The sequence below is a fragment of the Dreissena polymorpha genome, chromosome 7 (genome assembly GCF_020536995.1).
Source record: "Dreissena polymorpha isolate Duluth1 chromosome 7, UMN_Dpol_1.0, whole genome shotgun sequence".
Taxonomy (NCBI): Eukaryota; Metazoa; Mollusca; class Bivalvia; order Myida; family Dreissenidae; genus Dreissena; species Dreissena polymorpha.
The window spans coordinates 24,082,409-24,099,018 of NC_068361.1; the positions used below are offsets into that span (position 1 = coordinate 24,082,409).

The 16,610-nt window shown below is 33.6% G+C and overlaps 2 long non-coding RNA genes across 2 annotated transcripts; one reads left to right on the forward strand and one right to left on the reverse strand.

Annotated features, from left to right (window-relative positions):
* Nucleotides 1-2,995: 2,995 nt before the first annotated feature.
* LOC127839170 (uncharacterized) lies at nt 2,996-3,765 on the forward strand. The gene is made up of 2 exons (XR_008030194.1): nt 2,996-3,288; nt 3,581-3,765. It is a non-coding gene; the product is annotated as an uncharacterized LOC127839170 (long non-coding RNA).
* Nucleotides 3,766-8,243: 4,478 nt separating this feature from the next.
* On the reverse strand, nt 8,244-12,902 carry LOC127837340 (uncharacterized). The gene is made up of 3 exons (XR_008029236.1): nt 11,949-12,902; nt 10,921-11,029; nt 8,244-8,677 (listed from the first exon to the last, which is right to left on the reverse strand). It is a non-coding gene; the product is annotated as an uncharacterized LOC127837340 (long non-coding RNA).
* Nucleotides 12,903-16,610: the final 3,708 nt, after the last annotated feature.

Consider the following 16,610-nt stretch of genomic DNA (forward strand, 5'->3'; position numbering starts at 1 on the left):
TATTGTTTTTGCGTTGTCTGTTGGTTGGTTGGTTTGTGTGTTTGTTTGTGCAAACTTTAACATTTGCAATAACTTTTGCAATATTAAAGACAGCAACTTCATATTTGGCATGCATCTGTATCTCATAGAGCTGCACATTTTGAGTGGTGAAAGGTCAAGGTCATCTTCAAGGTCAAAGGTCAAATATATGGTTCAAAATTGCTAATTTAATGTACACTTTTGCAGTATTGAAGATAGCAGCTTGATATTTGGCATGCATGTGTATCTCATGGAGCTGCACATTGTGATTGGTGAAAGGTCAAGGTCATCATTCAAGGTCAAAAGTCAAATATATGGGGACATAGTGTTTCACAAACACATCTCTTGTTGCCTTTTACTATCAATCAAAGCTTTATTGAGGACTTCTGTTGATGCTATGTTTTATGATGGATGATGTTAAATTTGCAGTTGAAAGTCCAGAATTCAAGGAAATAACTCCAAAAGGTTCTCTTAAAAGAAAAGCTGAAAATCCAACAACCAGCAGGCACTCCTCAGCTAGCAGTGTTGCTATGGATACTGCTCATATTCATATCAAGGTTTGGCACAAAACATTTCTGCTTTTCCTTTCTTTTCTGTTTGTTTTTGTTTGTCTGATTTTTTACCATATGTTACAATATTTCTGTTGTATCACATTATTCCATTTTAAAGTAAGAAAATTACACAGTTATAACCAAGTCTAAATGCATAGTTACTGACAATTTTCCTTTTAAAGACGTTTGTGTCTAATTTCCAAAATTTGTTACTTGGCCATGCTGGTATTCAGACTTTAGATCCCTGTACTGACTGATCAGGGATCTACCAACTATGCTCACTGGGCTCGGCTTTCTTTGTTGTCAACAAAAAGTTTATGCAAAAGTCTGCCGACCCTCAGACTTAGCATGTAAAATTGCACGTGGCCAGGAATTCAAGCATACTGGACCTCATTTCCAATAAACATTTAAGGCCAATTGACAGATTTTAGTCGATTTGTTAGTAAATTGGAAGTTGTGCCAGTAGTAGTTTCCCAACTACCAGACGTTTTGGCCGGCAATACTTTACTGACTTGTGTTTTATGGGTATGGAATCCAAGCCTGTCAATTTAAATCAAAGGGTGATAAATGCATGCATGGGAAATAGAGAATGAAGAGAGAGGCTTGTTTTGGAGATGTTATAAGTTTGATTGTTTAAAGTGTAACACAACTCTCCTAAAGAATGAAAGTTTATTTGAAGGTAGCTCACATGCAGACTTTGCTTGGGGTTCATTTGGGTAGATTGTAAAATTTTGTAAACTTGATTTCTTGTAATAGCCATGTGTTTCTTTGTAGAATGAAACAAGTCTAAAAGAGACCATGCCATCACCAGTGGTAGACCTTCGTGGAGGCAGGACTCAATACCTGCCTGCCACCAACTTGGGAGAATATGACATGATTGATAACGTTTCTAACACAGTAGACAGTTTTAAGAAGCCCAGACTGGACCCTGATGTTGGTACAGAAAGGTCAAGGGTCAAGGTAAGATCTTGTTACAAAGTGCTATCCATGATTTATAAACTGTTAAGTACGTTTAGGTATTAAACATGGGAATATTTCCGTTAAAGCTTGCTGCATTGTTGAGATTGACATGGATTTGTCATTTAAAGTTTTTGCTCCGTTGTATGAATTGTATTCTAAGCTCAGAGTTCTCAACTATCTTTAAAGATTTTCTGAAATCATACTACTAATCTGATTATTTAAAACTCATACCCACTTTTTGAACATGCATGAATTGATTTATCTGCTGTATTACTAACATGCAAGGAACAAAATTCCCATTTAAAATTTAACCAAAGATTTCACCGCTTTTTGGATTGTATAGATTACATTTCAACCAAATTCATCTATATAAATATTTAAGTTTGTATTGGTTATTTATTGGTGTATTTTAAAACATATACATTTCTTGATATCTTTTTTCTATTTCTTTTATAGGTTCCCAATAATGAAGGCTGGAAACCGACTGATTTGGTAGTGAACCTGAGTCAATCAACTCAAGTCATGGTTGATAAAACAGCTGTGTTCGACCAAGCATGGGATGAACATGCAGGACAGGAAGCAGATGAAAGTGATATGCTTACGGCAGATACATCCGATGTTGGAGAAGATGAGGGAGAAGTTCATCAACTCACAGCTGATGCCGTAGCAGACAAAGCTGCTAGAGATTGGAGTATGGGGGACCCACCTGATAAGTTGCCTATTTTTCAAGAACTCTTGTCGGATATGGACAGTCCAGTTCTATCATATAATAAGGCAGTGCTTCATATCTGAAAACTGGGCTTATAGAAACACGTACTATTAATCATTATTATTCGTGGATCTTTCTTTGTTTTCATTGGTTGAACAATTCACAAACATCGGAAAATAATCTATGCTCATAACTATTTTTTACATTATCAGAAATCCACGATTTAATGTCCACAAAACAGTCTTTTTTTTGGGAAACCACAAAATTATGAACCTCTTAGCACACAAGCATTTTGTATGCATACTGTCATTGATTTTTATTTAGAGGTTAATACCTCGTTGCTTGAGGGCCAGAAGTGATAATTGGCCTGCAGAGTGAATAATCGCCCCGAATGCTGTAGGCCTGAGGGCGATTATTCACTCCAGGGCCGATAATCACTTCCGGCCCTTCCCTTTAGCAACGATGGTATTAGCGTCTTTAATACTTAATCCCCGTTAACTGTACTATTTATTACAGAACCAGATTTCCGTACTTTAATTTTCATTCAATTAATCACGCAATTAATGATGTATCTCATGTGACGTAATTTATGTGATGAAACACAGTTTTAGCTAGACTCTCTGGATTTAAGGGACAACACTTCTGTCGTGGAGGATTTATATTAAACAGTTAAATATTTTTAAGCATCGAACGAATCCAAAACTTATTTCGGATTGTGTGTTTGTCATGCATTATTAGGAATCCATTTTGTGTAATTGCTCCAACAAGTCATTCGATTTCGTTAATCATGTATTTGGTGAAAGGGGTTAGCATTTGATACAAATGGAATAGCTTATCCTTGTTATTTTATTAGCTCAGCTGTTTTTGGAGAAAACCAAAGCTATTGTCATTGCCAGCTCGTCGTCCACCGTCAGCCGTCCGAAGTAGGCGTTGTGCTAAAACCTTAACATTGGCTCTAAAATCAAAGTGCTTCCATCTACAACTTTGAAACTTCATATGTAGATGCACCTTGATGAGTTCTACACGCCACACTCATTTTTGGGTCACTAGGTCAAAGGTCAAGGTCACTGTGACCTCTTATTTAAAACTTTAACATAGGCTCTAAAGTAAAAATGCCTCCACCTACAACTTTTAAACTTCATATGTAGATGCACCTTAATGAGTTCTACATGCCACACCCATTTTTGGGTCACTAGGTCAAAGGTGAAGGTCACTGTGACCTCTTAATATAAAACTTTAACAAAGGCTCTAAAATCAAAGTGCTTCCACCTAAAACTTTGAAACTTCATATGTAGATGTACCCTGATGAGTCCTCACGCCACACCCATTTTTGGGTCACTAGGTCAAAGGTCAAGGTCACTGTGACCTCTAATATAAAACTTTAACATAGGCTCTAAAATCAAAGTGCTTCCACCTACAACTTTGAAACTTCATATGTAGATGCACCTTGATGAGTTCTACACGCCACACCCATTTTTGGGTCACTAGGTCAAAGGTCAAGGTCATTGTGACCTCTAAAAAAAAATTCTGACAAGCTTTCGCAGCCGAGCGTGGAACCCGTTATGCGGTGCTCTTGTTATTATAAACATCGGGTTTAAGTTGTTGAGGTAAGTGTTTCTTTAAATATAAAGTTTGCTGTTCGATGAATCCTGTTAAAGCTCAAATAGAGGCATATCTAATGTATAGAAGAGTTTCAGTTTCAACATGTCGTTAACATTATGTTCGATTCTTTCGTTGAGTTGTGGTTAATTGTATTGATCACCGTTGGCTGAGACTGAATGTGGACGCCATTTTGTTATTACGTAGCGCGTTGGCGGTAACGTCACGTGCTTTAGCTCCGGGGCCGATTATTGATTATCAGCATTTGGTCCTCCAGGGCCAAAGGTAATAATCACCTTGCTTTGACCGAAAATCACATGCATTAGAGTCAATTTTGTTACTATATATACTTACATAAGTATAAACAACATTTTATTTCTGTGTTGGAATATATATATGCATAAAATTTTGTCTGGAACATTTTTTTCACCTTTTGTAAAATAGATTTAGTTGAATCATCTGCAAGACGAAGTGATGTTTCCAAAATGCAACATTATTATTTGAAGTTTAAGGTATTCACATGTAATTATAATACTTGTTAGTGATGACAGTGTATAGATGTTTTGCTATTGATACCACAAAGTGTTTTTGTTTATATATTTTATTTGAATGTAAATGAAATATTTAAATTATGTGATATTAATTCATTTTCTGTGCAGAATGATGTTTCATTTATAGCGTGTAACTAATGACAAAGTGTTTTCACTTTAGAAAATAATTATGACTGCTTTGTTTGGTGTTATTTTGCTGTGGAAATAAGTAAAATTAATGTTACAAGTTAATGTAAAACAGATTAATTTTGTTATGTTTATTCAATGGTGTGGTTGTATTTAGTTTTTGTTGGGTCATGAACTGTATATCTAGTTGCCCAATGACCTTAAAACAAGCGCCACTCATTGTTTAATGTATACATATTTATATTTGTATTATATTTGTATTTGGTTGTTGTTTGAGAGTGATTATATATGATTGTTTTGATTGATATCTGATGTAAACAAACATAAAATTATGTTTTGTTATTGCTATGAATGCTCTATGAATTTCCATTTTTTTCCTTTAAAGTAGTGGATTCATACATTCAATTGCACCATCATTTAAATATATTTTACGTTATTTCTTTCCTTGCAACAGAACACAGTTCATTCATTTGATTTGAAAATTTAAAATACTTTGTCATCCATCAGAATAACACAATATTCGTAATAACCCATGCTGAAATGTGTCTTTATGATGTAATATAATTACAATTAACATGTAGTGATTGAAATGTTACACGGTATACTAGCTTTGTGTATAGACATTGTGATTGAGACTTAAGTGGTTATTCTAGATTTTTGTGTGCATATTGGGATTGGGATCGAGAAATGCATGAATTGATGCTGAGACAGGGTATGTTTTATATTAGACATATTATTATGTTTATTTACATGTAATGTGATTGGGAGATGATGTCAACAACAATAATTGGGAAAGAAATTTGCGAATATTTGTTGACAACAAAAATCATTTGTTCGGACAATGCAAAAACGACATGAACTCTTTTACTATTGAAAATCGTTGTGCTATCACTATGATTATTCATGTTTTACATCAATTAGGAATGTGTGTATGAATTGATAAATATAATGGGAAATCAATTGTATAAAACGCTTTTCTGCTTAGGGTAGGAAGATTTATATGGACATTTTTATTGCGAATTTATGCATGGATACTTGTAGGAAATATATGTATGGTGGCTGCAATTGGGAATTTTTCATACATATATAAACAATTGTCCCTTTATAATTGAAATTTATGCATGACCGCAGATTGGAAGTGTGTGTATACACTTGATTTAAATGTGCAACTGTTAATGATTTTTATGTCAAATTATATTATTGAAATGAAAATGCATTTTAAAGCTTTTGTTTTTACTATTTATAAAATATTTAAGTGTTGTTACGTGCAGTTTAAATACAAACATTGTTTTTGGCCTTTTAACCATTATTATAGTGCTGGTGTTTTAAGACTTGAACCAACTATTCTATACATGTAGCTGTTAATTGTCTGGTAACTAAGTGCTGGGATTTTATGTTTGTTTATTGAAGTTTAATTTGATTGATAGACACCTGGATAATCTATGCTTAATAATTTACTAGTTTATTGATCCTATCATTTTACATGCTGCAAATGTTGTCATCATATATGTTTAATTTTATGATTTGTTGATTTTATAGAAACTCTAATAATTGGATAGTATTAAATGAACTTTTAATTTGATTCTTTTGAAAGAAAATAATTTTAAAATCGTGTTGATGATATCTTTATATGAAATAGTACACTTAAGGAATTATGTACTGAAATTATGAGAATATGATTTTGGTAATGAATTTGGTACCATGTATATATAAATTGTAAATGTATAACCATTGTGTTTGTAATAACATGTCTAACCGTTCCAAGGCGGTGACCCCAGCTTTATTCATATTTTGTGTTTATGTTGGTTTGTATTGTGCTGTATTGTGCTGTTTTGTACTGTTTGGGCAATCGGTCACTTGCCTTAAATAAAGGACCAACTAATTGTTTTTAATGAAAATTCAATACTGCTCCAGCAGCTGGAGTTTCACTTCTTTATATTGAACTGTTATTTGTACACTTAGTTTTTCAATGGATTCGTGGGGCCTTAGAACCGTCGCTTACAACACAAAAAGTGAAATGCTTATATCTAATAAATTACCGCACATGCTTAGACTCACACTTGTGTTAAAAGGAAAATTAAAATTGTCAATTAATGTTTGTGATAAATACGAATTCAAGAATTCTGACTTATTGTATCCAATTTACAACTAACTCACTAAGCATTGGGCTTATTCTATTCAATAAACAATGTAATAATTAAGGTTTGAATAAATAGTTTTAGATACAAAATCTTATAGACTAAGCATTGAAATTGCTTTATCCAAGCAATATAAAACTTGTATACTAAAACATGGATTTATTGTATTCAATAAACAACTTTAAGGCCAAGAAACGGACTAATCGTATCATAAAAAATCCAAAGACTATAAAATATTGTATAGAATAATCAGATTAAAGAGAATGCATTGGACTTAGTGAATCACATGAACAACATAAAGACCAGTCATTGGATATATTGTTTCCAATAAACAACTTAAAGGCAAGGAATTCGACCTATTTTACTTCATGAACAATTTAAAGACTCAACTTTGGACTCATTGTATATATAAACAATAATAACACAAAGCATCTGACTTATTGTTTTCAATATACTTCGTAGAGACTAAGTATGGAACATATTGTATTCAATGAACAACTTAGATTTTAAGTATTGAAATTATCGTGTCAAAACAATTTATAAGGACCATTTTGGCTTTTCTCGTCCAAAGAGCATCAGAAACACTAATCAAGACAAAGCATTTGACTTATTGTTTAATATAGTGCAATCATGCTTGATCGTCAAATAATGATATCATTGATACAACACAAAGGCAGATTGATCAATAGGTACCATGTGTTCATATGTAAAAATAAATTTAAATATTAATAAGAAATTCGAATTGTCGCTAATTTCACTTACAGTTACAATCTTTAATGTATATGACCGTAGCATTTGTTTGTAAACTGCAACATTATATACATGTAATTATAGTGTGTACTCGATGCAAGTGGGTATGTTCACGTTATTCATCAACAGGGACTTTTATAGTAATGTAGTTAACAGTTAATACATTGCAGCCGTAATATAGCTAACTAGCTTTGAAATGCGTGTATTCTGTTGTGCATGTACTTAACAATTACGTGAGAAATAGTGTTTCGATATGCTATGCATATTCATTAATATATGATGCAAGTGTATTGATTTACTATCTGAAAATAATACGCTGCAACACAAACCAATCATCAACTTCACCGAGAGCCTATTATGACGTTGCCTTCAAAGACTCTTTTAATCATTCTGTCTTTTAGTTCACTCATGCATGGGCCATACATGTATGTCCCGTGTGGCACTGCAGTATCGAGTTTTAAAACATTCACATAAAATATGTTTAATTTATTTCGAGGAAATAGATATATTTCTATTGGAAATTATTGTTCAATATAATTCAAAAACTATTCAAGAACTTTATATCTATTAGAGACACGCAGTGTCTATTTGCAGTATCTGTTGCGTGTCTCTAATCAATCTATAACAACTCAATATCTTCAACGACGTTGATGGTGTTGGCTTTATGTTAAACTTATATGAATGGTGAGCATACTTTCTGGTGTTTAATAGGTCGATAATTGCGCCAATTATAATGTATATTGACGTCATAACAATTAATCGCGATGTCATATAAGCAGCAGTAGAAATACTTATTATTTACAACAGCGTTAACAATGATAAAAGTAACAACAACGGCAGCACCTATGAATATTTCTATTTAAACAATAAATAATAATAGTAATAATAATAATAGTAATAATAAAGAACTTTATAATTGGCCGATAAAATATGTACGTGTTTATTTATATTTGAAAATATCAATTGTTGAAACATGACTGAGTAAAAGTAAAAAGGAATCTATTAAATTGAAGGTTTTTTTTCTCTAGAAGATGCAACAGTCTTTGTCAGGTCTTTCTACAGCATTATATTTTCTGGTTGGTACACTGTTCGTTTCTTTTTTAATTAAACTATTCCATGAGCGTTTGCAGAAATAGGCATTCAAAGACAAGATATATTTCTTCCATGCCATGTTGCTGTCTGTGAGCGTTACTTCAGCCGTATGCACTGTTGCCCAACGGACGTATCTACACACATGTGGCCTGGGGCACAGGTACAGGCGGGGAAGGCAGGAGTCTGTGGACAGAACATGCTATTTAATCTGTGAACAATCTGTGAACAACCATGTCAAGTAAAGGTCCTTATGCTTCAAAATATTTGCTTAAATTATATGATATATCAGAACGGTCGTAAGTGTAAAATTGTTATTTGAAAGAATGTCAAAGAACTAGTTTGTAAACTCGCTTTAATTTTTGCTTAAGAAACATGTATGTTTCCTAAGGTTTATATCTTAAACATAACATTGGTCACACATGTAAAATAAAAAAATGGAAGGGTAACACAAATATGAAAACAAACATAACGAATGTCAAGGTATTATTTCTATCACGTTCGTTTGAATTTGCATTTTTTAGTCCTAATAACATGACAGAATTACTTTACGTTGTTTAAATAGTTATCATAATAATATCTTTACTGAACATTTATACACTTCTCCGTTAGAAGCGACATATGACCTAATCTTATTATAAGGGTAACTTGAACTATAGCGTGTCACAGAAGCAACGAATAATCTCCGACGCCGGTTGCATGTTGCAATAAGTAGAAAGTGGTAGCAACTAAAAATGACACCCCGTAGCCAGTTCCGACCCCAGGGCCTGATTCGAACACGTCTTGCAGAGGATCACAATACACGTTTAAAACAATAACAATAAACGAGCCTTTTGGCCTTGCGGTTTCTGGGGAAAAGATTACTACTTTGCTATATATATTGTATAACAATTCTAAGACGTCCTAAATGTGATCAGCTATGACCTTCTAGTAACGATTCATTAAATGTGGTGAAACACCACTATTCGATGTTAAATGATAAATCTAATAATCTAGTACCTTGTGGGTACAGATATGTACAAAATGTTATTTGCTAATAACGTCTAAAAAACTTTTACTCATAATCAAATTTAAACAGTTTGAGTGTGAAAAAGTGGCTTACTTTCGTAATTTTTATCGTAAGATGATATACATTTTGACAACTTCATATTGCAAGAAACAATACATGCACGTTTAAATATTGCAGTTTAACAGTGAACTTAGCTTGACAGTTTTGCGTATAAGGACAGACATTAAAAATGCATAATTATGTGACAGTTTGAGACACTGAAGTATCTTTTTCTCAAACATACGGACATAAGACAAAATGGCAGAGAGATATAAAGACGAATAGTCGTCCATGTTAATTCTAGTATTTTTATTTTGACAAGTCTCGCTCAAAAGCATAAAACATGAAGCGGCATTGTTGAATCCAATACACATAAAGTGAAACATCAGCGGCAAGAGCAGGAAAGGAAACGCTGATTATACAAAACGGTCCTATATTTATGGCCAGGAACATACTGCCGACCAGACCCAAACCAATGCACTAGATAGCACACACACACACGCACATAACAAACACACAAACATAAACACAACTGGGTCCACCGTCTTGGAATTGTCAATGAAAAAGCTCTGAGTGTTTAGGCGGTATTAAGGAGGTACAAGTGTTCAATGGTTATATACCGACCAGAGCACATAAACAGTTAATGAAATCAAGACGAGTATCAACTACATGTGGCCTTAATTAAAATTCCGAACTAGTTTTTACATTCAGATCATCGTCATTTAATGCAGGAAGAAGCCGCAATACAGTTGTTTTAGGCCAAATAACAAAGCCTGGTTGTGTTTGACTATCTCTAGTAGCAAAAACCAGTTCCAGTTAAAACATGTAGTTTTAAACAGATGAATAAAAAAGCATTATTGAAACTAGTTGTAACGTATTGGTCATTGACATGTGTATACAATATGATTGCACATGATCATATAAGGTAACATATCTAAAGTTATTGGTTAACTGTTTTAAATGAGTCGAATACAATAACACTATTTTTCTTTTTCGGAATATAAGATATAATACAATTATGTGTTTTGAGATGTAATGCTTCTATGACCTTTCTTTATTTGACCATTTGACTATGGATAACGTCTCAAAAGGGTAGTAAGCAACAAGAAAGATCTTCTTGAATGGGTGAGACACGTACAGTATTGTTTGCATTTCTAATAGCAATTGACTTAATATTATTAACATTGCATGCAAATTTTCATTTCGATTCTTCAACTTAAAAAAGATTAAAAATGAATTACCTTTAACGACGGCAACAATTCAATAAATATGCGTATTTTGAAATAAGGTGTATTCCCGAAAAAGCAACGTTGTCGGACATTGTAATCATGAACATTAATTAAAGGAGCGATAGGTCTTATTATAATAGCAAAGTACTTACAAAGTCTGCCATGGAGACTATTTGCCTCGTCCCTTCCCCCGGCGTTGGGACTGCCTGGGTATACAACTGACACAGGGACGTGCTTTCGTCAAACTGCATGAACGTGCACCTGATCATAGGGACATAGGCAAATAATACAGGAGAAATTTATAGACTTGTGTAACTTACTTATTCTGCAACTTCTGATTACTAATTAAACCAATCATTTAATATTATGAAAATGAATATTATTTTATTTTAATGCTGACTTTTTGACGATGTTTACTTTGATGTTCAGGTACACGCACCAAAGAAAAAAAGAAAAGAGAAGAAAATATACGGGAAACATTTTCGATAAGGCAAAATAAGTCCTCTACCGTCGCCACAAAAATGGGGTTGGTAGGTCATTTTCATAAATAATCTTACGATTTTTAATTAACCATTTTTTCGGTTATTTTTTTTTTAAATTAAAGTTAATTGTTATTACATGCTTAATCATTTTTTTAAGTAAATATAGCAAATAAAATCTAACACTCGAACGAAATACCCCATGTAAGTAAAGGGTTGGCACATAATTAAAGGGTCGGTCGGGTTTGTGGAAACCAACAACTATTGTTTACGCTCGTCTTTATTCGTGTGTGTAATGTGCTTATTATTTTGTCGATTTAGTCACATGCCATAGTCAAGGCCAAATGTTGCGTTGTAATCTGTTGGGAAAGCTGAAGTTCAAAAAGTGATAATACCTCGATAAGTGATAATACCTCGATTTTTTCGACGCTTTGTACGACTATAATTTTATACTGACTGAATTAAACGCTGCAAGTTTCAAACACATGAACAGATTGTAATACCGCAATACAAAGAAGGATATTTTAGTCGCATTGATTGAGACCAACTAAATGAATAACGAAGAACATACACATAATAAAAAACCAGCATGCGACAAAATTATTAAAACAAACGCATGGGTAAAACTTTTAAGTCATTAATACAAATTCTTGTGTAAATAAAGTAATAAAGAAGCTTATGAACCAGTGAAACATGCTTACGATGAGGTTCTCCAACACCGCTCAATACATTGACCGTACGGTAGCGTGATCGTGTGCTGAAATTGTGAAAAATAGTAAGACACTTGGAATCTTCTAACCTTTATTTAATCATAAGTATCATAAATCAAAATTAACTGATTTCGTATTCACCTTGCTGGTTGCACAGAAGTATTTGTTTTTTTAATACTATTTTATAATCCGTTTCTTTCAGTCATGTTACCATTTCGGTACAAAAACTTTTAACTTAACGGTACCCATGACTACTCGTATACATGGAACACAATCACTTGCTTTACAGTAAAGAACTATTTTATATAAATTCATTTTTGTTACTTCTTGTTATTTAAAAACAAATAACGTAAAAACTACTTACAAAGGGCACAGTAGTGTTCGCTATTAAACCCCTCGTTGATTTAACATTTGTCTGAAGCTTCTGAAAAATTGCTAGCACTCCCGAAACTGACCAGATCCCGAACAAAATGGCCAGGACAAATCTCGTACACCCCGACATGTTGCACATTTATGTCTTCGATATATCAATATCCGTTCAACAATTTGGAAAGATTTCCGATTTTTTTCAGCATTAAATGTATCCTACATCAGAGAAATCTACCGTCTAAAGCAAACCTGCGATATACTAGAACTAAGTAAACAAACTATTGATGCGTCGTCATGATTTATTATTCATGACAAACGACAAACGGTTCCGTGTGATTCTCTAAGCATTCAACATTCCATTTGTTAGCATCTGAAACATGAATATTTAGCCTCGCTAGAACTGTTTATTGAATATTACTAATGAATAAAATATTAACTACGGGCTTTGTTAACTTTGTGAAATGAAATGTTTGGCTGGGTTAATACAGAACGTGAGAATAAATCGTTAATTTAAAGGGATCTTTTCACGGTTTGGTAAATTGACAAAATTAAAAAAAGTTGTTTCAGATTCGCAAATTTTCGGTTTAGTTATAATATTTGTGAGGAAACAGTATTACTGAACATTTGCCATGGTCTTATATAGCCATTATATGCATCTTTTGACGATTTAAAAACCAAAAAAATATTGCAATGCGAAACGATTTAATAATTTGGAGAGTTCTGTTGTTGTCGTTAAAATTTGTGAAACTACGAAGATTGCTTATATAACGTATCAAATACGCACCTAATGTATGCTTGGCAGGATAGCTCAGTTGGCTTATGCGTTTTTACTTCAGGATTCCGGGGGTCACTGGTTCGAGCCCTGCTGCGGGCTACTTGTTTTCCTTTCTTAAATTTCATTTTTGATATTTTACTGGAGCTTTTAAAATTTAATGTTTACATTTATCAATATAAAGCATTTAAATACAAACTTCAAAACCTGCCAAAATCTGTGAAAAGGCCCCTTTAAAGAGGATTCTTTCATTGATTCGTCTTGACTGAACGTTGCTTTTGTTCAAGAAATGTTGCACCATGCAAACATGAAAAAAACAACATAACAAGAACTTCGTTATTGGTATTTATTGTACATGTTAACATTTCTGATGCGATGATTATAAAAAGCGTCAATATAGGTTGTCCACTTGTATGTTTACACATATATTGATCAATTAATTGTTCAGATTATTTTCAACATAATTATTTTTACAAGATTCTAAGAGCATAACATTATTATTGAGTCAGAAGTTCGGATATTATATAGGTCAGAGAATAACTGTTTTAATCCATACTGTATATAATTATTTAGAACATAAGTTGCTCCTATTAGTGGATATGAGTAATATCTAACTATTTGATGAATTTAAAAAATATAACAACTTATCTAGTACTATCGAACTTACGACCTTACAAACTTGCCATGATTTCAGCTATCGTATCACTGTTAATGTCTTGGCCGAGTTGCTCAAAACTAGTTGTGTTTGACTGAACGATTGTTTGAGGAAAGCTGCAATGATATGCCATGCATGTACATAAATATAGAGTGCAACCTGCTGTACAATTTCCCGACTATGGTTGTAAGCACCGACTTACTAAGAATGACATTTAAATGTAATAATAATTACCTACCTTAATCGATAATATTGATCATTGGTATGACCGCGCAACATGGTATGTTTTCGCAACAAAGGTTTGTGTATGATTTAGGTGTCAACTTGACGTCATAACCGCAACAAACTTCAGCTTACTCACATTGCAAAATCGAAAACATCTTTTAGTATTTTAATGCTTTGACACATATAGTGATGAGGAGGTTCCTCCGATACTGAACGACGCTTAAAGGGGCCTTTTCACAGATTATGGCATGTTTTGAAGTTTATCATTAAATGCTTTATATTGATAAATGTAAATATTGGATACAAAAAGCTCTAGTAAACAAGAGGGCCATGATGGCACTGTATCGCTCCACTGTTTTTTTTATGCGAAAAAAAAACGCGCAATGCGCATGGGTTGAAATGTACTCAAGCATGTGACTTTCTCTGTTTATCCCTCGTTCCACTGGGCGCTTAAATTTGGATGGTGAGCATTTTTATATATGGAAAAAGTTACTACCGTGTTAACTAAACAGACTAAAAAGCCCGGGAATAGTTCCTTTGAAGCACAGTCCCATTGCTTATAACGTAGGTACATTTATCTCTCCAAACGATATTGTCGTTCTTTCTATTTCACATATTTTTAGATGCTGAAGATCAAAAATACGCTTTTGATTTGAAACAGATTCACAAGACCCGTAGGAATTAAAATGCCCTAACCATTTACCAAACGACACATTTTGGACTTTCCCAATTTGAAAAAGGTTGCAGACGACAATTAAATTGTAATGGAATATTAAGGAAATAATCAGGTAGGGTAGAAATAATTGTGATAAAAAGAGAAAATGCTCATCTTGAGCAATTTCTCATTTAATCATAAATATTTATAAAGTCGTCAGATATAAACCCGTAAAATCCTGTTGGTGTTTGGTAAAGGGTTAATAATCTCTGGTTCCTTCTTTGAGGCGTTCACACATTTATTACAAATACAATAGTAGCATCTTTCTTTGTAAAGAATCATCTCAAACAAAGGCTGTTTGTAAAACATGCATGCCCCCACCCCCATATGGGCTGTCAGTTGTAGTGGCAGCCATTGAGTGAATACGTTTTTTGGCACTGTGACCTTGACCTTTGACCTAGTGACCTGGGGTCCATCTGTGAGTCATGATTAATGTACCTATGAAGTTTCGTGATCCTAGGCGTAAGCTTTCTTTAGTTATCATCCGGAAACCATTTTACTGTGTGAAGTCACCGTGACCTTGACCTTTGACCTAGTGACCTGAAAGTCAATAGGGGTCATCTGCGAGTCATGATAAATGTACCTATGAAGTTTCATGATCCTAGGCGTAAGCGTTCTTGAGTTATAATCCGGAAACCATGTTTCTAAGTTGAGTCACCGTGACCTTTGACCTAGTGACCTGAAAATCAATAGGGATAATCTGCGAGTCATGATTCATGTACCTATGAAGTTTCATGGTCCTAGGAATAAGCGTTCTTGAGTTATCATCCAGAAAACCATTTTACTATTTCGGGTCACAGTGACCTTGACCTTTCACCTGAGAATCAATAGGGGTAATCTGCGAATCATGATCAATGCACCTATGAAGTTTCATGATCCTAGGCATAAAACGTTCTTGAGTTATTATTCGGAAACCATTTTACTATTTCCGGTCACCGTGGCCTTGACCTTTGACCTAGTGACCTGAAATTCAATAGGGGTCATCTGCGAGTCATGATCAATGTACCTGTGAAGTTTCATGATCATAGGCATAAGCGTTCTTGAGTTATCATCCGGAAAACATTTTACTATTTCGGGTCACCGTGACCTTGACCTTTGACCTAGTGACCTCCAAAACAACAGGGGTCATCTGCGAGTCATGATCAATGTACCTTTGAAGTGTCATGATCCTAGGCCTAAGCGTTCTTGAGTTATCATCCAGACGCACATACGGACGATGGACGGACCGACATGTGCCAAACAATAAACACCCTCTTCTTCGAAGAGGGGCATAAATATAATTAACAACCCACTAATCCCTTAGACCAACAGGCCTGAGAATATTATGATAATCTAATGATTATTTCTTATATTTATAAATGTATTTAATTAAGTAATACATTTGACTTTTCAGATCAAATCATAACTTATATTAAGAAAATTATAAAATGATCAGAAATTTATATGGATCGTTGAGCAATTGACAATAATATCTCCACAATTCATGAGTCACAATTCACAAATGGAACAATGAATCATTAGTTATTAAAAAGAAGCATATACGATAGTTAAGAACATTGCACTTCATTAATTCCAACACCTTCTCTTGGATACAAAGTTTGAGTTTACAATGCAGTATCATATACTGACTTTTCTGGAAACAATTATGTTCATGAAAGTTGTGTTTTAAAATCAATAACATATTATTAAACTGGTATAAACACTACAAAAAAGACATTAAATAAACATGTCATCCGAAATTTTTTTATCCGGATATGGTCACTTTCGACATATTTAAATAAATCCCGACTTTTTTCAGTTTATAAGAAAAACATTCAGAACACATGTTCTTACTTCAATTCCTTTGTAAGCAGTCACCATCTGATCTAAAATGGCACTAAATGACAGGGTTTTATCTCATGTTTACAAGATGTTGTT